We start from the raw sequence: 24,000 nt of genomic DNA on the forward strand, positions 1-24,000 counted from the left end.
TCCCTTGCTTTGTTTATCCAATCTGGTTGGATAATAGAAATGGCGTAGAAAAATGCTTCCACATCCTCATCCTTTCTTGAGAGTGCATCTGCCACCGCATTTTTCTTCCCTTTTTTGTAGATGATTTCAAAGTCATAACCCAACATCTTTGTGACCCACTTTTGTTGCTCTTCAGAGGATAATCTTTGTTCTAAAAAGCATTTAAGGCTATCATGATCCGTTTTTACCTTGAAGTGTCTTCCCATTAGGTAGGGTCGCCATTTCTTAAGTGAATGGAGTATTGCCAACATTTCCTTCTCATAAATAGCTTTGTGTAAAAACTTTCCCTTGATTGGACGACTTTCAAAAGTAATGGGTCTTTCATCTTGCATTAAAACAACACCAATTCCATTTCCTGAAGCATCACATTCCACAATAAAGGTTTTTGTGAAGTCCGGTGTAGCTAAGACTGATGCTTGGCACATTGCCTCTTTAAGATGTTCGAAGGCCTTTGTTGCTTCTGGAGTCCATGAAAATGCATCTTTCTTCAATAATGTTGTTAGAGGTGCTGCTATTCTCCCATAATTCTTAACAAACTTGCGATAATACCCTGTCAACCCGAGAAATCCTCGCAGATGCTTTATGGATGTGGGTATTTTCCATTCCTTAATGGCTTTAATTTTGCTAGGGTCTACCTTAACTCCTTCATGAGATACAATATGACCTAGATATTCCACCTCTTGTACTCCAAAGAAACATTTGGATCTTTTTGCATATAATTGTTTCCCCTCCAATAGTTGTAGCACCCTGTCAACATGTTCAACATGATCCTTCCAAGATTTGCTGTAGATTATTATATCATCAAAAAATACTAACACAAATTTTCTAAGGAATGGTTTGAAAATTGAATTCATTAAACCTTGAAATGTTGAAGGTGCATTGGTAAGGCCAAAAGGCATGACCAAAAATTCATAATGACCCTCATGAGTTCTAAATGCTATTTTCGGAATGTCTTCAATCTTCATTATGATTTGGTGATATCCTGAACGAAGATCCAACTTGGTGAAGTAAATTGATCCATGCAATTCATCCAGTAATTCATCAATGACAGGAATGGGAAACTTATCTTTAATAGTGAGCTTTTTGAGCTCCCTATAATCTAGACACATGCGCCATGATCCATCCTTCTTATGCACCAATACTACTGGAGCAGAGAAAGAACTTTGAATCGGTTGAATTATACCAGCCTCTAGCATTTCTGCAACCATACATTCAATTTCACTCTTTTGGGCATAGGGATATCTGTATGGCTTGATGTTTAGAGGAACACTTCCTGGAATCAGATGAATAGCATGATCATGATCACGAATAGGTGGGAGACCTTTGGGAGTCTCAAATACCTTGGAATGATTGTCCAAGACTTTTTGGAGATCTGGAGAAATAGATGATTCCAATGTGGAAACATCTAGCGAACATAATTGTGCAATTACACCTCTTTGTTCCTCTTTTAGAAGCTTTATCATATCGTTAGAGCTGATTATCTTTCTCGGTTTCCCTGCAATACCCTTTAATTCAACTTCCTTTCCTTCCACAGAAAATTTCATGAAAAGTTCTTGAAAATTAAAAGCTATTGTACCCAAGGATTGTAGCCATTGGACTCCTAGTACAACATCAACACCTCCCATTGGAATGGAAAGAATTGGGTTAGTCAATACATATTCTTCCATGGATAGCTTGATATTATGGCACTTTCCGGAGCAATTTATTTTTCGTCCATTTGCAACCATCACTTGACACTCTGGTGCTGGATATAAGAAGCAATTCAATTATTTTGGCTACCTTACAATGAATAAAATTGTGGGTACTTCCTGAATCAATCAACACTATTACCTTTTTCTTCTTGATTTGTCTTTCTATCTTGATGGTTTGAGGAGTGGTAATTCCCGCCAATGCATTACAAGATATTGTTGGATTCATTTCTTCTTTATCTAGGCTTTGTTCCTGGAGTATATCCTCTTCTTTTGACCTTTCTTGCTCATTTTTCTTCTTCCTCTTCACAATCTATGTAGAATAATTTCTTCTCAGCACACTTATGACCTTTAGTGTAATTGCTATCACAACTATAACAAAGCCCTTTTGCTCTTTTTTCTTCCAATTGCTGTGGTGTCAACCTTATAGGTTGTAGAAGACTAGGGGAAACAACACTTCCATCTTTATAGTTGTCAGTGGTATGCTTCCTGGTTGCCATAATTTTGCTTTCGATTTTTCTTGCTAACCTGAATGCCTTCTCTAATGAATCAGTTTCCCAAAGGCGAACATCATGTTGAATATTGTCCTTTAAAGTCCCTATGAACACATCAATCCTATGCTCCTCTGGAATATTTTTTACCCTTATGTTCAATTTTTGGAACTCCTCAATGTGCTCCATTATTGAACCCTTTTGTTTGAGACTTATCAATTGGCTAAAAAAAGTGTTGCTTTTTGTATCCTCATAATGTGTTGTCAATTCTTCCGTAAAAATTGCCCAAGTGATAATTTGTTTACGAGAACAAAGCCATTGATACCATACAAATTGATTTGGTTCCAAATATAAAGTTGCAATACGTACCTTTTGTGTGTTTTGCACATTATTGAGATCAAAAAATTGCTCCATCTGTAATATCCATGTTGTGGGATCCTTGCCATCAAACTTCCTCATATTGATTTTTGGAATATGGTGGGTCTTTGATCCCACATTAGAGTCTATGAAATCATGATTAACATTTCTTTTGTTCGCATCATGAGTTTCCTTTACTACCTTTTCACCATTAGTAAGTATTTCTTATAGAAAATTTGTCAAATCTGTTTTCAAATCTGCCATGTCTCTCTTCAAATCTATCTTCAAATCTCTCTTCAAATCATCCATATTAGCTTCCACACCCTTTATCTTAGCTTCTATTAGCTTTTGTGAGAGTGACATTTTTTGCATATGGTCTTGTAATTTTGATATATCATGTAGCATTTCTTCCTCTTCTTCATGAGTCATGCTAGAGCTTTCAGGTTGCTTACTAGGTGTTTGCATTTTCTTTCCTCGGGGCATCAGTTACCGATAATAATTCTCTACTAAGCCCTTTGAATTCCTTCAAAATAAATTTTCAAACCAAGCTTACGCAAAAATTTAAAAAAATCTACACACCTTTTTTCACTTGGTAGGAGCTCGATATTGCCTTTGATGTATCTCTGTACTTTCAAATCATCCAGTTCTGAAATTGTGACCTGCAGTAGCCCTCTGTGTCCTTTTTCCAATGCCACTAGTGTGATCCAAATTGGATTCTCCAAGGAAGAGTTATGCGAAATCTCCCACAGTGACCTATTTGGAATGTAATTCAGGAGTCTGCAAAAAGACGAACTTCCTCAGATCATATCTCCGCAAATATAGCGCAAAAAGCTCTGAAATTCGGACCCGAGATTTAGTGCGATGTCTTCTCAAATGGGTTTTTTTTTAGCTTTTGAAAAATTGTAGAAAAAAAGTTATAGCGAAAGATGACTTGTTTGGAGCAGCGAAACCCTAGAATCCAAAGCTCTGATACCAAGTGTTATTAAACCAGCTCAAGGAAAAGATAGAAAAGATAGATCAACACCTAAGAATTTAGCCTCTTTGAGGGGGAAACCTCCTTTAAATTACATAAATGAACAATTCTTCGATGATTCAAATGAAAAAACCTCCTTTCTATATATAGGAGTCTAAGGAGTCACAATATAACCCAGCCAACCTAACAATAATAATATAAAGCCACAAAAATAACAATAGAGGGATTCTATGTGGCACAATAATAACAATATGGGGACAATAGGAGCACAACAATATTAATAAAGGGTACAACTACAATAGTAATGCGGTAATCACTAGTATTATAGGGACCCAACAATAAGACATTGATATCACTCTTGAAGGGATTTGCTAAAGGGAAGAGAATTGAATAAAACCTACATTGTTTATCTATGATTATGAGTTCCTTTATGAAGTTATTAAAAAAATTGGAAGGAGCTACAAATTTCAAGGATTACAAAACCATGATTTATCTCATCCTTGCAAAGAAATAACTCTTAGGTATTGGGAAGGGTAAGGTTACTGAACCTTTATATAATGAAGGAAAATAAAAATATAAGAAATATGAAATTACAAATAGAAGCATAATTATGGAATCTACCAGAGATCACTTGATTCTCTATGTTGCAGATCTTGACTCTTGTAAGAATATGTATGATTCCCTAGTTGGATTATACACTATCAACAACATTGGTAAAGAAATGAGCATGACAAATGAGCTTCATGATGTTAGAATGATGAAAAATGATACTATAGCCTCATATTTCTTGAGAATTTCTCAATTAAGAGACCAACTTCAATAAATTGACGAAATTATTTATAAAAGGGAGCTTCTGACTACAAACATTAATGGTTTACTCGACTCATGGGATTCATTTGCATCTAGTATTTGTGGTAAGAAGGAAACTCCAAATTTTGAAGAATTATGGACCGCCTGTACTCAAGAATAATGTACGCTCATATCAAAGGGAAATATTCAAATACCTAATGAAGGAGATTCTCAAGCTTTTGCAACACATTTCAAGAAGGCCGGACGAAGAAACAAATTCTGTTTCCAAAGAAGAAATGAAGAAATAAGACCTAAAGCAAGAAGATTTGCTCCTCAAGGAAAGTGAGATATGTCGAAAGTTTGATGCTATCATTGTCACAAATTTGGTCACTATAGACATTATTTTCCTGAAATATTGAATAATGAAAAGAGAAAGGGAAAACAACATGCCACCATAGAAGACATTGATGAACTTCCATAGAAACTTAAGAATGAAGATTTGGGTACCAAATGATTTCTTTTATTTTTTTTCTCTTACAGGTTCTATTGTAGATAGAGATGATTCGTGTTAGCAGATAGTGGTGCCTCAATACACATGACGGAGATTGTGACAATGTCACAATTCTAATGGAAATAAGATTATATCAAAAGATAGAGCTTAGAGATAACAACAATTATGCAATCAAATGCACTGGGAAAACATCCATTGAGATGGAATTAGGTGAAAATGTTCATCTTACCAACATACTATATATGTACTAGGTTTGAAAAAGAATTTGGTTTATATTTCATGTTTGGAAGATAAGGGAGATAGAGTGGCATTTGTTGATGGAAAAGTAATTGTATGACCAAAGGGCTCAAGTAGATATTCTTCTAGAGTAATTGGAGTTTGTGAAGGAAGGTTGTATAGACTCTTGAAACAACCTCCACAATCATTATTACATGATGATGTTAATCCATGTGAACTTTGGCATAGAATATATGATTACCTTAATTATAGAGCTTTGAAAACTTTAAAGAAAATGGTTTCAGGTGTTCTAGATTTGCAGATAGAGCATGTAGAAGTATGTAAAGGATGTGTGCTTGGAAATAATGTCAAGAAGACTTTTCCAAGCAATGAAATTAGATCCAAAGAAATTGGATCTAGTTCATTCTTATGTATGTAGTCCAATGCCAGTAAAATATCTTGGAGGCTCTTTGTACTATGTAATATTTATTGATGACTTCTCTCGCAAGACATGCATTTACTTTTTCAAGATAAAGGATGAGTTTTTCAACAAGTTTCAGGAACTTAAGGCTGAAATAGGAAACTTGAAGGGGAAGAAAATCAAGATTTTGATATCAGATAATGGAGCATAATATACTTCTAAGGAGCTTGTTTCATTTTGTAAAGAAATTGGGATTAAGAGGGAGTTGATAGTCCCTTACAATCCACAATAAAATGGAGTTGCTGAAAGAACAAATTGAACCATTGAACAATGTGTTAAGGAAGTGATGCATGATTAAGACTTGCCCTGTTTTTGTGGAGTGAGGCATCTATGGAAACTGTTTATATCCAAAATAGAAGTCCTCATAGAATTTTGGAAGACAAGACTCCTAAAGAAGCGTTCACTAAATAGAAGCCATATGTTGGACATTTGATAATATTTGGTTGTCAACTACATATCCATGTAACTAAATATAAGATAAAGAAGCTTGAGCACTCAGAAAAGAAAAAAATATTTGTTGGATACAATGATTCATCAAAGGCCTATATAATATATGTTCCAGGAAAACGATAGGTTGAAGTAAGCAAGGAAATGACCTTTGATGAAAAAGTTGCTTATTGGAAATCTAAAGAAGTTCCTTTGGACTTTGATGATGATGAAGAATATGAAGCTCCTAAGGAAGAAGGTCCATACAATCCTGTAGAAAATCTGATAGATCATCAAGAAGAGCCAGGAAGACTTAGAGATCCAGTGGATCCAGTTGTTCCTAAAATTAGGGAGAGACTAGCTTGGCTTAGATCTAATTTGCAGGAAGTAGAAGGACATTCAACACCACGTGGCACCTTCAGGGAAACTAAGAGACCAAAGAGGTATTCTAGATATGTAACATTGATGACTAATATCATTGGTTATGAACCTTCCACCTTTAAAGAAGCAACTAACTTGCAAGTTTGGAAGGATGCGATCTTGGAAGAATACCAACTGATTATGAAGAATGGAGTATGGGAAATTATGCCAAGACATAAAGGGAAGTCAATGGTAACTTATAAATGGATATATAAGATCAAGCATGCAGTGGATGCCATTATTGACAAATAAAAGGCAATATTTTTGGCTAGAGGGTTCTCCCATAAAGAGGGAGAAGACCGCAATTTTGTTTAGTTTCTAGGTGCACTACCATTAGAGCTATTATTTCTATTGCTTCTTTTATGGGTTGGAATTTACATCAGATGGATGTAAAGACGCTTTCCTCAGTGGTGTGGTTGAGGAAGAAGTGTACACAGAACAACCTCAAGTCTTTGAGGTTCATGGAAGAGAGTTTCATGTCTGTAGATTGAAGAAAGCCTCATATGGACTTAAGCAAGCACCTATAGATTGGTATTCACGTATTAAAAACCACCTAACAATACTCAGTTTCTCCAAAAGTGAAGTTGATCCAAACCTATACATCTGAAAGGTTAAGAAGAATGAACTGTGATTTTTTTATTGTATGTTGATGACTTATTTATGACATGTATGGAGCATCTCATTATTCGGCTGTTGTAGCTGGTGCAACACCATCCAAAAATCTGGCTTACACTCAATTTTGGAACCTTCCTTGGTCTTTTACATTATTTTTGCAAATGCTAGAGCTCATTTCATGGGTTCTCTTGCAGTGCTTTGGTCCCTTTTGCATATTAGGTTAACTATCATCTTTTGACATGTTTGGCTATCCTACAATGTTTGCAAGCCTATTTTGATGGTTTTGAAGGCTGATCTTTGTGTATACGAGTTGTACTAACATTGTAAACATCTATCACATCCATACACAAAGTCTTGAGCACTGTTGCATAAGTGTCGTCACGGTCGTCCTAAAGCCTATATTAAGTGTCGCACTTGTCATATCTTGTCGTGAGGTAGTCATATGGAGGAAAATGATTTATTCATGTGTTCATATGATCTATGTTGTTGTGTCGTAAAATTTCGCTAAGTGTGTGATCACAGTCAAGGTTCATCTCAGTTAATCACCTATCCCACACTTAACCATTTTCGTAAAATCTTCCTGACCAAGCAATTTAGCTTCACCAGGCCCTAAATTAACTATACACTGCACAATATCAACCCCTTGAGATGTGACCTTGCTGCTTGGAACTGCACAATGCACAATCCCTATTTCCCAAGGCTGCTGCACTACACAATTACTGTGCCAACCTCCCAACCTTGACCCCCAGAATTGTGCAGTTATGTCCCCAACCTGCCTTGAATAGTGAACTTCGCATATTCAAGCCTCAAGCTCTTCCCCTAGCTACTGGAAATGTACAATGCATAGAATCCCAACCTCCCTTGACATCCAAAACTACAAAGTTGGCATTCCTAGTGTCCACTCCCTTAGCTAGACCTCACTGCCTCCAGAAACTGTGCAGTCTTTTCCTCCAGGCCTTCCTAAGCTATTCACTTCGTAGTCTCAAGGATCAAGCTCTCCCCCCTGAATGTTAAAATTGCACAATGCGCAGTCACTAAGCCCCTCCTCCCAACCTAGCACTTGTCTCGAGCTCAGTTGATGGATCCAAATACATCATCTTATAGTAGGGGGTTTTCAGATTGATGTCGTCTTGTCACGAGTGAATTGTAGGAACATGTACACTATCATGTCATGGAAAGATGATGGAGAAGGAGAAGAATGAGGGAATCATGCCTAAATAATCTCTTGTAGCTGAACTTACTAGTTGACCAATAGAGGGAAAACAAAGGGACACAAGTTTGCAATCACCATCCAAGACTAAAGATCATTGAAGATTACACATCACAAAGGCATGCAGAGGTGAAGAGAAATCATATTCAAGAAGACATACATCTTAGTAGCAATAGTGACCTGACATTGCCACATCATCAAACATTCCATGTCAGCATTGTCATGTCATGTCATGAGTGGTCATATACCACATCACTATTGTGGACCATGTATATTGTATTCAAATGTATTGTAAAGTGAAAGTCCAAAAGGCACACATGGAACGTGAAGAGTCATGTAAGTTAAAAAGTCACAGGAAGTCAAACAATCATGAGGGTAGCCAAAGAGTCACCCTTGGTTATATACACTCCCTCATTGTGCGAGCAAAAGACTTTTCACCCTATCTCCTCCCACAAGGCATTAGAGAGATTAGTTAGTTCTTTGAGGAGAAAGGAGTGGCTCCATTGTCTCACTATTGGGGCTAATGATGTACATTGTAAAAATGTGCCTTGGAAATTTTACTTAATAACATAAGCCTTCAAGGCCAACACATTCTTCATGCATGGAATATGAATGTTTCTAAGACTATTCTGTGGATGTTTGTATTTCATGTTTGCTTCCACATGTGCTAATATAGTAGAACTATTTAGGTTATTTTAGTACTTATCTTATTGAAAATGTGTTGTAATGGTTGCTACTGTTGTCCCATCCTTGTGAACTATTCCGTAGGATACTAGACATCTCTTTATTCATCTATTGGTTGTAACAACCGTCACATCTGTTTTGGACTATTTCACAGGATGTTAGATGGTTCCTGCTGGTTCATGTGTGTCTCTTCTTGGGTGGTACTATTACCTCTCACTTAGAGGCCCACTTTTCTCCCCCCTATGTAGTAGAAGAACCTCAACACAATTGCAACTGAACACTCACCATGCACACCCACTTTCTTTTCGAAGATACCTTTGCACCCCTCTCTTACTGATAGTTAGAGTAAAGGAGAATGTTTAAGAATTCAGAAACTGGGCCTTTATTCTAGATGGGAATCCTATACCAAATAGTCTAAGGTCTAATTGGTACTTTACATCAGGGAGATCTCCTCAATGTTGGCGAGTCGAGCACTACCAACATTAGTGTAAGAGGGAGTTGGCCTCCAAATTCAATATGAAGGATCTCAATTTGATGCACTACTATTTGGGGCTAGAAGCATGGCAGGAGCCTGATGAAATTCTTATAGAAGTCTGGGATGATGTATTGTAAATCAATGGAAACTCCCATGATGACCAATTTGAGAAAGTTGAGAGAATCTGAGTCATATTTGGTAGATCCATCCATGTGTTGAAAGTTGATTGGCTCACTGATGTATTTGGTTAATTCCAGGTCAGAGATTTTCTTTGTAGTGAATACTCTAAGCGAGTTGCAGTTGGAGCTAAGGCATGATCCTTGGATTGCAGTAAATCATGTATTCAGATATTTACATGGTACAATTGATCATGGTTTGATATATGTCTCAAATGGTGATATAAAACTACAAGTATTTACAGATGCAGATTAGGCAGGGAGTGCTAAAGACATAAAAAGTACATACAAAGGTTGCTTTAGTTTGGGCTCCACTATGATTTCATGGATGAGAAGGAAGCAAGAATCTGTTTCACTCAACACTGTCGAGGCATAATATATTTTATCCAGTTTAGCGGGTCGTGAAGCAGTGCGGCTTTAGAAGTTACTCACATGACTATTTGATCAGGTGATGGAACCGACCATGATATATTGTGATAATCAAAATTGTGTGAAGCTGACAAAGAATCTAGTTTTCCATGACAAGTTGAAGTACATCAAGATCAAGTGCCACTTCATCCATGACATGGTGCGAAAGGAAGAAGTGAAGCTCCAACATGTCTCTACTGATGAATATATAACTGATATTCTTATAAAGACTCTGTCTGGAGCAAAGTTTTTATACTTCAAAGACAAGCTGAGAATACCTCTTTTGGTGAGAGGGAGTGTCGATGACATAACATAATGGATTGAAATTATCCTTGTGTCTAGTATATTGATCCAAAATAGGGGGAATGGTCCAGTAGAGGACTGGGATTATTCTTATGTCAAGCAATATTGACCCCAATTAGGAAGAATGTGTTGGAAATATAACTAGTTTCAGTCTTCATAATTGTTATTATACTCATTTCAATATTTATCTTATGTAACAAACAAAAGAATAAAATAAAAAGTTATTATTTTAAAGAACGGGTTTCATGTTTCTTATTGATGGTCTTCTAGGTAAATTCATGTTATTCATGCTTCTAGGGTTTGTTAGGTTATAGGATATATTGTCATGAGTTAAGAGAGTCAACATCATGATTATAAGACCCTTCCACGCAAGAAGTGCCTTGTAAAAGAATTTATTTTTAGTCTAGAAGGTCTTGAAAATATTCAAAGTAAAAGTCTGTCTTGGCAACTTCAAATCAACTTAAAGGAGGGAATTCGACCCCTTGGAAAGATTATAAATCTAGGCATCTTTGATCTCATTCGACACACTCACTCACACAAGTTCGATCTTAAGTTGGAAGAATGAAGAAAGGAAGAGAGAAGGTCTAGATGGCAAGAAGAATCCACGAAGAATAAGGAAATCTATTTTTGGCTCTATCTCTCTCACACGTGTGAAATCTAGGGTTTCTTTAGCTTCTAGGAAGGTGAAAATTGCAGGTCTAAATTGCAAGAGATTAAGTTGCAGGATCGAGTCACTGGAAGAGAGAATACTCTAATTGACTTCATTGACCTTGGGAAGTATTGTATTACACAAAGGAGGATATCTTAAAGAACTATCCTAGCCTAGGTTTTGTAGCATCTATAATGTCAAAATTGCAGGGTCAAAGCTAGAAATTGAAGTTGCAATTTGAAGTTGGCTGATGTAGGACTGAGCCTTGTTGATCAAATCTTATTGGAAAGGTTTCTTGAAGGGCTTACTTGGTACTTAGAGGAAGGAATTGGTCTTAGGTTTGGGTCTTGGTTGCCTCATTTTAAGTATATTCTATAAGAAGATAAAAGATTTTTCTAGGTTTTACCCTTGGAGGGGATTTTCCCTAGCTTGGAGCCTAATTTCTGTGTCCACTATTTTTACTATTTTGTTCTTGATAGTTGTTTGAGGAATAAGAATCAATAAATAAAACATAGGAAGATAAATAAAGTTCACAAAAAATTATTAAGGTTAAGGAAAATTTGAATTAATAGCCTCGAGATTGCATTTTCCAACATGGTATCAAAGTAAGGTGAACAAGATAAGGCAACTGAGAAGATCATGTTGTGGGCAAAAAGAAGGATTTTCCAAGGGGAATCACTAGTAGAAGGATCATGCTCTTATTGATGAAAGAAAGAAGACTACTTCAAGTGAAGGGAGATCACAAGAAGGACCATTGGAAGAAATTTTTTAAGGAAGCATCAAGGAATCATTCATCATTCTTTGAAGTTGTTGTTGAAGGTATCCTATAATACATCTTTCTAGGAAATCATTGAAGTCTCTTTGAAGATCTTGAAAGCATCAAGATAGTTGGAGACATCATCAAAGAAAACAGAGTCTTGGTTGACAAGTAAGTGTCATATTATTTCTCTATGTCTTAATCTAAAGGTCATATTGGTCCTTTCTATAAGGAAAAAAATAAGCTCGTCGACCCAACAAATTTCCTAGCATGTAAGAAAAGGATTGATCTGGAAATTACAAAACATGGAGTAATGGAATATTTCCTCATGAAATTGCTGAAACTAACAAAGACAAGTCTCGAGAGCTAGAAAAATACAAGAAATGAGAATTAAGGGCACAAAGGATAATTGTGGAATCCATTAAGGACCATCTTGTTCTATTTGTTGCTAACTTGAAAACTTCCAAGGCTATGTATGACAAACTAGTAAATCTATACTCTATAATCACATCAGGTCAAAAGATTTCTTTGAGAAACCAACTATATAGAATAGAGAAACTGAAGTATGAAGACATGGCCTCCTACTTGATGAATATTTCATAGATGAGAGATCAATTGCATGGGCTTGGGGAGACAATTTCTAACTTTGAAATGACCATCTATGTATTGAATGCCTTGCCACTAGAATGGAGCAGTTTTGCAGCTATCATCTACTCTAAGAAAGGTTCTACTCCTTTTGATGAGTTTTGGGCTCAATGCATCTTGGAAGAGACTAGGATAAAGGAAAATGATGAAATTGAGTCAAATGAAAAATCTCAAGCCTTTATTGCAAGAACCAATAATATAAAGAAGGGAAATTTTGTAAAGTCCAAGAAGAAGCCATATATGTCCAAGGTTCAATGCTTTGGATGCAATGAATTTGGAAACTTTAAGAGGGATTGTCCAAACAAGTAGAACAACAAAAGAAGTGAAAGAAACACAACTGAACAGAAGGGAGAACATGAGAAGAAGAAAAAGAAGGAATATGTCAAATATATTTAGTATTTAAGAAGACATCCTTACTGTTAGGTTCTTTATGAAGATTGTCTTTCATTTAGAATAACATGCATTGTTGTTTAATAGAAGATTTTTTTTGTAAAATCATGGCATCATAGATAGTAGCATGCGATAGTAGAAGGTTTACAATTTATTTGATTGATTTGCTTTGTAGGAATCATATAGTCTTTCAAAATTGAGAAGATTGGACCATTTTTCATATTACAGCTCATTCAAGCATTTTCTAACATACTGTTAGAGGTAGTAATTTTGCTAATGTGGAACATCATGATCATATAAGAACCATAATTTTGGAAGGCTCTTGGAAGAAGCATTATGACAAGGTTAGTATATATTTCATATAGTATGGAAACAATACTATTGAAGGATGAAGGAATGATGTTGGTTAAGTTGAAGAACAAAATAGCTAGATGATTGTATGAAAGACTAGGAATGCATATTTAAAGTAACTCTTAGGTAGGATTCATATGTACATAATCCTATAAAAGAAGTCAGTCATAAAACATGTCTAGTGAATCTTTCATTTAGTTGTATGATGCCTAAAATATGAATTTGACTTACTATAAAATGAAGAAAAGGATTAAGACTTTCTCTCTAGAATATATAGAATGGTAATCAACATCTAGTATAGTCTTTGAAATAAAGTTTTAACTTGGTAATCAAGTTCGATCCTTGGGCACTCTGATGCATGAAGGAATATTCTTGTGAAGATGGACCATGAGGATGTTGATGTTTTGATGAGAAGGTCATCATGATGAGGTAAGTATAATATTAATATTTCTTGTTGGTTATCTGGTTAACATATTGTTTTGTTACCTAGAAGGATATTGATAGTTGAGGTAAGTTTAACTGTATGGATTGAATATATGGTTTTGGAAATCATATAGTCAAAAATCATCTTGGAATGGAAAGGTAGTAGTGTGAAGATATAACCTGAAGTTCAAGTTCATACAAAGAATGTCACTTTCATGAAGGAGCTATGATTAAATTGAAGATCGGTAATGATCAATATAATTCCCTCATTGATAATGTCAATATGAAAGTGATGTGCAAGATTGGCCCTGTCACAAAATGAAAGGAAGAAGATGGCTTAATGATACCTAGGAAAGAAGAAATCTCAATACAATGATATGATAAGGAAAGAGGGCACCATGCAACTATCTCTAGAAAGAACATGTCACTGATATTGTTATGGAAACAAGCTAGAGAGCTTGTGGTCATGACTTCTCATATTAGAAATAAGTCAGGGATATTCTCTCTAGTTGAGAGGGAGATGTGATGAACATCACATGTGCATTATCTTCTTCATGTGTCAGGCACTTTACCAAGACTAATAGTTGTAAGTCGAAGTGAAGGCCATAAAGAGAGAATGGTGAAGGATTGGATAAGCATCCGTAGTTTCCTTGAGGATAAATAATACAAGAAACGAAAGTTACCGACACTTTTTGAGGATAAGACAAGTATCTAAGATAAGAGTAGTCAAAGAGGATCGATATTCTTTGAGGATTCGGGATTGGAAATCCAAGAAAAGAATAGTTCTAAAAGGACATACCTAATGAAAATCCAGATGGGGTATGTGCCTTGGAGGTAGTTAGGTATCAAACGTAAAGCCTCCCAACATAATGCTATCAAATGAAGTTGAGCTTGTCAAGCTAGGCCTCAATGACAATGCTTGTTATAATGTTGATGCTTACAATTGGCTTATCAATCTGAATCTTCTTATGAGAAATATTTAGTTTGATAATGATGTTGTATAATTATGAATACCTCCCTAGTTAAGAGGGAGTGTTAGAAATATAACTAGTTTCGGTCTCTATAATTTTTATTGTATTAATTTCAATATGTATTTTATGTAACAAAAAAAGAAGAAAAGAAAAAAGTTATTATTTTAAAGCATGTGTTTCATGCTTCTTATTGATGGTCTTATAGGTAAAATCATGTTCTTCATGCTTCTAGGGTTTTTTAGGTCATAGGATATATTGTCATGAGTCAACATCATGATTATACAACCCTCAGGTAAGATGTACCTTTTAAAAGAATTTATTTTTAGTATAGAATGTCCTGGAAACCTTCAAAGTACAAGTCGGACCTCACCACCTCAAGTCAGCCTAATGGAGGGAATTCAACCCCTTGGAAAGGCTATAAATATAAGAAACTTTGATCTCATTTGACACACTCAATCACACAAGTTCGACCTCTCAAGATAAAGTTCAATATGAAGCTGGAAGAAGAAAGAGAGGAATAGCGAAGGTATAGAAGGCAATAATAATCCAAGAATAAGAAGGAAATTTTGTTTTTAGGCTATCTCTCTCTCACACGTGTGAAATATAGGGTTTTTTCATCTTCGAGGAAGGCTAAAATTGCAGGTCCAAATTGTAGGATCGAGTTGTTGGAAGAGTAAATACTCTGATTTGACTTCATTGACCTTGGGAAGTATTGTCTTGCTCAAAGGAGGATCTCTTGAATAATTATCCTAGGGTTTCTATAACAACTATAATGTCAAAGTTGTAAGTTCAAATATGGAAATAGTAGTTGTAGTTTGAAGTTGGATGATGTAGGATGGAGCCTATTGGAAACGTTTCTTGAAGGGATGACTTGGTACTTGGAGGAATGACTTGGTCTAGGGTTTGGGTCTTGTTTGTCTCATTTGAAGTAGATTCTATAAGAAGAGAAGATATTTTTCTGGATTTTCCCCTTGGAGGGGTTTTTCCCTAGCTTGGATCCCAATTTCTATGCCCATTGTTTTTGATATTTTGTTCTTAATAGTTGTTTGATGAAGAAGAACTAATACAAAAATGTAGGAGGATAAATAAAGTTCACAAGAAATTATTAAGGTTAAGGAAAATTTGAATTAATAGCTACCATATTTCATTTTCCAACATAATGGCCCTAGAGTATCAGGCTTCGAATTACTCAGATAGAGTGTGGCCTTTGGCTATTCATCATGTGTCAAAGATATTGGCCTGAGTGGTGGTGAACTAAGACTAGTTTGTATACCATGTGTCAAATACACCCGAATTATGGTGACTACTTGATGCTAAATGATGTACCATTTGTTAAGAGTATCAACCTGGATTATAGTGAGGATATACCATAGGTGTGAGATACCGACCGGAATTATGATAACTTTATGCTGTTGAATTACCATGTGTCAAAGACGTTTGACCAAGTTATGGTAATTGGTTGATGATATTGGTTTAACATGTGTCACAATTGTTGATCTAGTTAAGGTAATTGAATAATGATGATTTGTTATAGTCTTTTCTCAGAAAAATTTAACAAATAAAGAACATCTATCTAGTAATTATGAATACCCCCCTAGCTAAGAGGGAGTGTTGAATTTTGTATCTATGGTCGATTATTAGAGAAATTTTGAGGTCTAAAATGGGCCTCAAAATAAAAATGTACAACCAAAATAAACTTTATATAAACCAAGAGGATTCAAGATTATGATGTCAACCATGGTGGATGACTCACCATTTTTGGAGTAAAAGGGTAAAAAAGATTAAAAAATAAAAAATAAAAAACTACTTTTTTCAACTCGTATCTTCATCTTATCTCCTTACGACTTTACTTAGATTTTGAGTGGGAGAACTCGTTGGATGTGGAATTTAATTCCCCATCCGACGATTACCCATGTTGGATACTTTCTGTGGACCCTGCCACATGAAAAATGAGAAATACATGAAAAACATGATTGCAATCATGTTTTTCATGTATTTCTCATTTTTAATGTAGAAGGGTCCATTGAAAGTATGGAACATGGGTACTCCTTGGACGATGAATTAAACTATGCATCAAACAAGTGAAGGGTCCATTGAAAGTATGCAACATGGGTACTTCTTGGATGATGAATTAAAATATGTATCAAACGAGTGCTCTCGAAATTTGAGTAAAACCGTTGGGAGATAAGTTGTAAATACGAGTTGAATTTTTATTTATTTATTATTTATTTATTTATTTTATTTTTTCTCTCTCTAAAAATGTGATGATGTGATATAATATTATTGTATTATTTCCACTATTATTTTATAATATTCCTTTGGAGGCCCATTTTAGACCTCAAAATTTCTCTAATTCTTCATAATTTATATTTTAGCCCTTGAAATACATAATGGATTCATAAGACATGTTATTCATGTCATTTCATTATTTAGCCTTTGAAATAATTATATAAGACACGTTCTTCATATCAGATTCAAAAGAGAAAATTTCAAAATTTTAATTTTGAATTTTTGGCACCAAACTTGTCAAACCAGTCCTTCCTCAATTCAGGTTGGTCCCAGTGAAGAGACACACCTATTCGGATAGGTATAACACTATATATATAGCAGTCAACCTCCTGCACAAGGCACCATTCAACCTCTCACAATACAAGTAATATTATGGGCATCTCAACAAAGAAGAAGAAGGACGAAGAAGCACGAGTTCATATCTAGCATTTATCTTTCTCTCTCTTGACTTCACACGTGTGAATTTTTGGGCAGTAGGTCGAATTTATGGGCAAAAATTTCTGGGCAGCAGGGCCAAAAATCTGGATAGTAAGGTTGAGTTTATGGGCATATTATGGGAGGCCAAAATCTGACCTAGGAAGATAAGAGAGGGTTGAAGTTGAAGCGAAAATGTTTGAATTGACAAGAGGGTTATTTGACCAGGTTTGACCATAGTCTTTTTGGTTAGTTTGATCTCATAGTTGACTAGATGTATTAGGTGTATCTCTTGTTAAGTTGAAGAACTTCTATAAGGAAAAAATTGTGGGGTTTTCCCCCAAGTCGGTTTTCCCAGGGTAAATCTTGTGTTTTCTTTGTGCATTATGATCTCTACTATCCTTGTGCATTTATGGCTTAATTTATTAAGTGTAATTGCTTAATGATAAATTGGAATTTTCTAAAACAAGATCTACATGATTAGAAATAATTATTAATATTTGAAAAATAATGCTTGTATCTATTGCACTTGAAAAATCAACACAACGAAGGTGTATGGGTGCAACATAGGAGATCTAGATCAACCAAGGATATCAAGGATAAATATAGTGCTTGATCAATTGGACCAAATCCAAGGTATGTTTTAACTGTAAGTTTCTCAGTTGGGCCATTATCCTAGAAAAAGAGCCCAAGTAGGTTTTGACTACGATGAAACGAATGACTAATTTGATTGGGAATAATTTTTATGTGTCCCATGTGATTGAGATTGGTTGTAATTTCTTCCATTGAATAATTGTGTTAAGAACCTATTATGAATTTTTTCAATATATTTTTGATAAATTTGCTAGGAACTATTTTTTGGATGCTAGGTTTAGGAAATTAACATGATATTAGAGTGAAAACTCTAAGAAGATGATTTCAAGGTGCCAGGTTTGATTGTGAACATATGAGAAACCAGGTTTATTTTGAAAGTGAAGGGACATATAGATTGAGTACATATGTTATGTAGGGGACAAGAAAAAATTAAAGGAAAAAATAAATTGTGCTAAGTAAAGTTAAAGGAATTAAAAAAAGGAGTTGACAATTGAAAATGGCCAACAGCTCATAGGCCATCAAACTAGACATAGAAGGTTTGTGAGACTGTTAATTGGGACAACCACATGGAAGAAATACATGTTAGTGTAGGGTAAGGAGTGAATTGTGGTAGAAATTTCCATGCAAGGTACTATAGAAGCAAGAAAAGGAGGCACATACCACTGAAGTTGAGGGTCTGCGATAGAACTGTTAGACTTTGGAGCTGAGTGTGTGGGTTGAAACAAGAGTGCATAGGTTTCTGAGGGAAATTTTCGATCATAGTAGAGTACTACATGACTATCATGCATCGAAGGAGTCGTCACATGAGGCAAGGAGAAGAGAAATTACAAGGGGTGGTCACATTGATGCCAATAATGAGACAACTTGCACAACGATCTACTTGAAGAGGGTTTAGAAAGCCCAATAGGCTGAGCAAAGGTAGAGGCACAATAGGGGCCATGCAAGAAATGGAAAAACCATCAGGGGCCACCATCCATTCCTCTAAAATAGGTCACTATAAGAAAAGACTAGCTATGAGGTTGAGGCACCAGTCGACAGGTGAGTAGACACCACATAGAAAGAAAGAAATCACCAAAGGAACATGATAGGCTATGGGGATGTGCAGGATATGTGGATAAAATAGGAATAATGTGAACCATGGCATGAATAAAACAACTGTAGTTTGGAAACAAATTTGGGTTCCTAAAGGACCAAGATTTATTTTTTATTTTTTATTTTTCAGTTTAGATCATGTCAAGATGACTGGATTGGATCTTTGGCTTTAAGACAGGTCAAGAAAAGCCTCAAATATCCTACCTTGGAAATGTCGGTTCACCATAGTTCTCAAGGAAATAAATCTTTAGGAAATTGTTGAGAAGGTGATGTTGGAGCTGACATATGCCAAGGGAATCACCCTAGCTATAAGAGGGAGATAAAGGCACAAAGGGTACTATTGGATGTAGTAAAGCACCATTTGATCCCTCATTTGTCTGAGAAAAATAATCTAAGTAGATGTTTGATGCTTTGGTGGGATTATACTAGAGCAAGACGGTTAATTGGAAAATGGTGTTAAGGGACAAACTTCGGTCTACGTAGATGACTATATTTAAGACAATGACAAGTTACCTAATGAAGATCAATGATATATGTGATTAGCTTGTAGTAGTGGGGGAAAACATGGAAAATACATAATTATTAAATGTGGTTCTAAACGTTTCCCAGAGACATGGGATCCATTAGCTAAAGGAGTTTATGCTCGAGACAACCAACCCTGATTTGAGAGGTTATGGGATGATTGCATCCAAGTGGAGATGAGGGTCTAGTCAAAGGCTAAGGCTATTAAGAAGGAAAGATGATGAGGATGTGGCTCTTCTCAGTAATACATTGAAGAGCAAGGGAAAACGTTCAAGTGGGAGTGATGAGTTAGCCACATAGTCAAAGAAGAAGGAATTGACTAAGGTGAAGTGTTTTCCTATCATAAGATGACAAACTATGCTTCAAAATACCCAGAGAGGAAGAAGGGAAGAAAGGGTATGCATTCAACTGTAGCTATGTCGACAAAATCTCAAGCGGAAGAATTTTCTAAGAAGTTTGAAAACAAATTCTCGCTTGTTTCCTACCTTTCCTCAAGCACCTTATGAGTTGGTGCATGGCTACTAAATAGTGGAGCCAGACGACATATGATAGGAGCATGGGAGATGTTTTACAGGCCGATGGAGTGGGACACATAACTACATGTGGATTTTTGTGTTGATACTAAACATATAGTGAAGAGGGTTGGAATAGTGATATTATAGCTTGAGTCAGGAGGTAGGTTGAAAGTGAAGGATGTGATATGGGTGCTAAAACTTAGGTGGAGTTTTCTCTCAGTCTCTATGTTAAAATTGGCAACTAGGGCTAAACTCCATGTGGATCACCTTATTTATGGCTTCTGATATTTTTCCAGATTCCTCTCATCGAGAGGTGTAGGATTGATCTAAAGATCGTCTGATTCCGATAAGTATTTATGGAGATATGAATTTATTTTGATTATGGACAAATTGTCAAGGTTGGCTAGCAAACTTATGTAGGCTCAGAAGCCCAATGGTCATGTTTGTTCATCCTCAACATTTGCATATAAATACAAGGAGAATTCTCCGTATTTGGACAATTCAATTCACTCGTCTTCTCTCTCTCCTACGCATAAAAGGAGCCTCTCTCTCTCTCTCACAGGTGTGGCTAAAAGGAAGACGTCCTAGGGCAAGGAAGATGCAGAAAGAAGGATGCTAGGGCAGCAGGTCATCTCTTTGATCAACGTTGACCAAGCATTGACCTTCTAGAAGTGCGGATTGGGTGTGGTTGCCTCTCCTAGGCAGGCCACAATTTTTGGCACAAAAATCGAGGTGATTTGACCTCTGGTTTGACCGGTGTTGACTGCCCTAGTTTAGGGCTACAATTGAATTCAGAAATCTGCATATTGACTGAACTTTTGGGGCTATTCAAGGGCTATTTCTTCACGCTGTTTGAGGACAAGTTGACCAGAAATTGACCAAGTAATTTTGAGGCCAATTTCAACTAGTTTGATCAAGTTTGACTTTGCTGATCTAGGGTTTGCTGCTACTAATATAAAATTACAGAATTCAGATTTTGTACTATTTATCTCTACTGAACTATTGAAGATAAAAGAAGATTTGATCAAAGGGTTTCCCCGCATTGGGGTTTGTCCTTGGCCAGTCACCACATCTTGTGTCTCTTGTCTTGGCTTGTTTTCTGTTGATCATTTAATGTTCTATTTATACTTTACTTAATGTATATGTGATTGCTAATCTGTGGCTAATAATAAGAAAAATAAGTAAACTGCTCTAAGCATAGAACATACCATAATTTGACACTCTATGATATAAAAGAATGGGTTTGGTGTAATGTTCTAGGATGGAAAAGCACTGATTAGACCCATGAGATCTAGCTCAGATGATGGCCATGTAATTGAGGTTAGAGAGGGGAGTTTGTATAGGTTAAAGGGCCAACCTATTTGAGAAATGACGATAAGCATATAAATTATAGAGAAAAAGGAGCGGGTTGCTCCGAAGGTTGATCATTTCAGAGGGAGTTAGCCTTTAGGTTTAGGTGGGGAGAGTAGTCAACTGATCCTTCCACTTCTTTCAATAAGGTCTCTTGGTATGAGATGGCCTTACAAATTGTTTATGAGCAAGAGGATTCTAGGAAAAAATCCAAAGGGAGTAGGCCTTTGAGGATGATTTTCAACTAGGTGGCAGGGAAAGCTTCTAATTTAGAGGGAGCAACAATGGCAATGGATGTAGTTATAGGATTAGAGATGATTCTATATGGAAAAAGTACCTCCCTCACTAAGAGGGACTGTTGATGTTTTTAGCTTGCTCATGTGCTTTTTCACAAGCCTAAGTGTCTAGGCATGTAGAAGTTGCCCAAAGTCTCCTTAGGAAACTTTCTCAAGTATGAGTAAGTTACTATTGTAACGTAGCCTAATTATAACTTAGAAAAAGCACATAATTGATTATGTTGGCTATTGAGCTCAATGAAATTAGAAAAATTAAAGTATTTACTTTAGTCATTATGTTTAATCTCAACAATTGATCTCAATTGAGGGAGGATCTACTCTTAGTTGTAAATTATTTTGGATATTAGGGTTAGGAATTTAGCCCAAAGTAAAGTTATAAAAGCAAGGATAAAGAGAGGAGAAAGAAACACCATAAAATGACACAAGCCATTGAAAGAGGGATTTTCTCAAATTTGTAGAGTGATAATCAAGTGTTCCAGGTCCAAGGAAGGTGTAGGGGTGCAACATAGGAGATCTAGATCAACCCAGGATATTGGGGGTAGATCTAGGACATAATTAGCTAGATTAGATCCATGGTATGTTGTAATTATAAATTTCTTAGTTTGGATATGTTGTAATGATTGCAACACCCTCCAAAATTTTGGCTTGCACTCAAATTTCAGAGCCTTCCTTGGTATTCCCCTTTATTGTTGCAAACACTTAAACTCATTTCATGAGATTTCCTAAAGTCCTCTAACCCCGTTTTTCTTGTTGGATCAGCTGTCATCTTTTGGCATGTGTGATTGACATGTCATGTTTGCAAACCTTTTGTAGTGGTTTGGAAGGTTAGTCTTTGTGTATATGAGTTGTCCTAGCCATGTAAACACCTGTCACACTCATATACAAAGCCTTGAGCACTGCTGCACAAGTGTCATCATGGTCGTCTTAAATTTTATCTCAAGTGTCGCACTTGTCGCTTCTTGTTATGACACAGTCACACAGAGGGAATTGATTTCTTGTTTCTCCGATGGTCGATGTTGTCATGCGGTCGAAGTATGCTAAGTGTGTGATCACAAGTTCAATTTCATCACAAGTTTATCTCCCTCCTGGACTTAGCCACTTTTCGAAAATATTCTCGACCAAGAAACCCAACTACACCAGACCCTGACTGAACTGCGCACTGTGCAGTCACAACCCTCAGTTTGGTGACCTTGTTGCCTGGAACTATGAAGTGTGAAGTCACTATTCTCTAGGGAAGTTTCACTGTTCAATTCCAGAGCCTAGCAGTCTCCCTTGACCTCCAAAATTGCGCAGCCTTTCCTCCCAGTTTGACTTGAACTGCACACTTCACACTTATAGTCCTCAATCTCTTCCCCTTGCCGATTGGAACCCTACAATGTGCAGATAACCCAACCTCCCTTGGCCTCCATAACTGCGCAGAGGTGTCCCCTAGTGTCCTCCCTCAGCTGGAGCTCACTGTTTGGTCAATTTAATGTTCTTAAATTGCAAGCATAAATTATCGACTGGAGTTGGTAACTTGTGAAGTGCAGGTGCACTATTTATGCTAGAATCCTATTCTTTCATTTTGTAAGATGATGGTTATGTTTGTTTTGATATTTTTTTGATTATCTAGATTTTCATTAGAGTTATATTTCTACAAATCAATATTCGAAAGTTAAGCTATTGTTAGAATGAATGAGAGTTAAGTTATTGTTAGATCAATCTATCAAATCGTATCTAATTGGTTATCATCTAAAAATGTCTTGTGTTATTCATCCTAAATTTATGAATCTATATAAACACTTTGCTGCTATGAAAAAAGAGTATTAAAATCCAAAGGCTTTTCTATGAAATATATACAATTTTGAGTTTAAAGAACATGAAGGAAGTTTCTAATTACAAATTGCAGAATGATATAAATTCTAACTCTAAAAAGCATGAAGAGACTGAATGTAATGAAGCGAAAAGCATTGAAGGACTAGACTATGTGAAAGACTGTAACTATAAATGAAATGCAAAATGATAACGAGATAACTGAGTCTATACAAAATAACGAAAACAATCAAGTAATTAAACTATAATGCAGTGATAACAGAAAGCATTTAAATGAAAGCAATTACAAAGAAATGAAATAAAAATAAACTAAAACCTTGACTATCTATAGGGGCCCTTCGCATCCAACAGGTATGATTCAAAATCACATATGCATCAAATAAGCAAAGTAACTTCAAATTAATGCAAAAGTGAAGGTTTGGTTCACAATTTCTTCAGCAATTAAATTAATACTTCCACCTCGCTATCATTTACAGAAAATACATATTTATATAAAATGCGTGCTCCATCTGTTGAGACTTTCATGCCTATTGATCTAATGTTTAATCCTAATTCAAATATGAAACTTAAATAGGAAAAGTGTTGTTCGTCGATTTTCTATTTGGAAAGCAAATTGAGAAGATGTGTTGTGCGTGGACTCCTTGCTGCTACGTGTTGACCTGTATCTT

The sequence above is a fragment of the Pinus tabuliformis genome, chromosome 7 (genome assembly GCF_031772625.1).
Source record: "Pinus tabuliformis cultivar Carrire ecotype Pingquan chromosome 7, CPIR1, whole genome shotgun sequence".
Lineage (NCBI taxonomy): Eukaryota > Viridiplantae > Streptophyta > Pinopsida > Pinales > Pinaceae > Pinus > Pinus tabuliformis.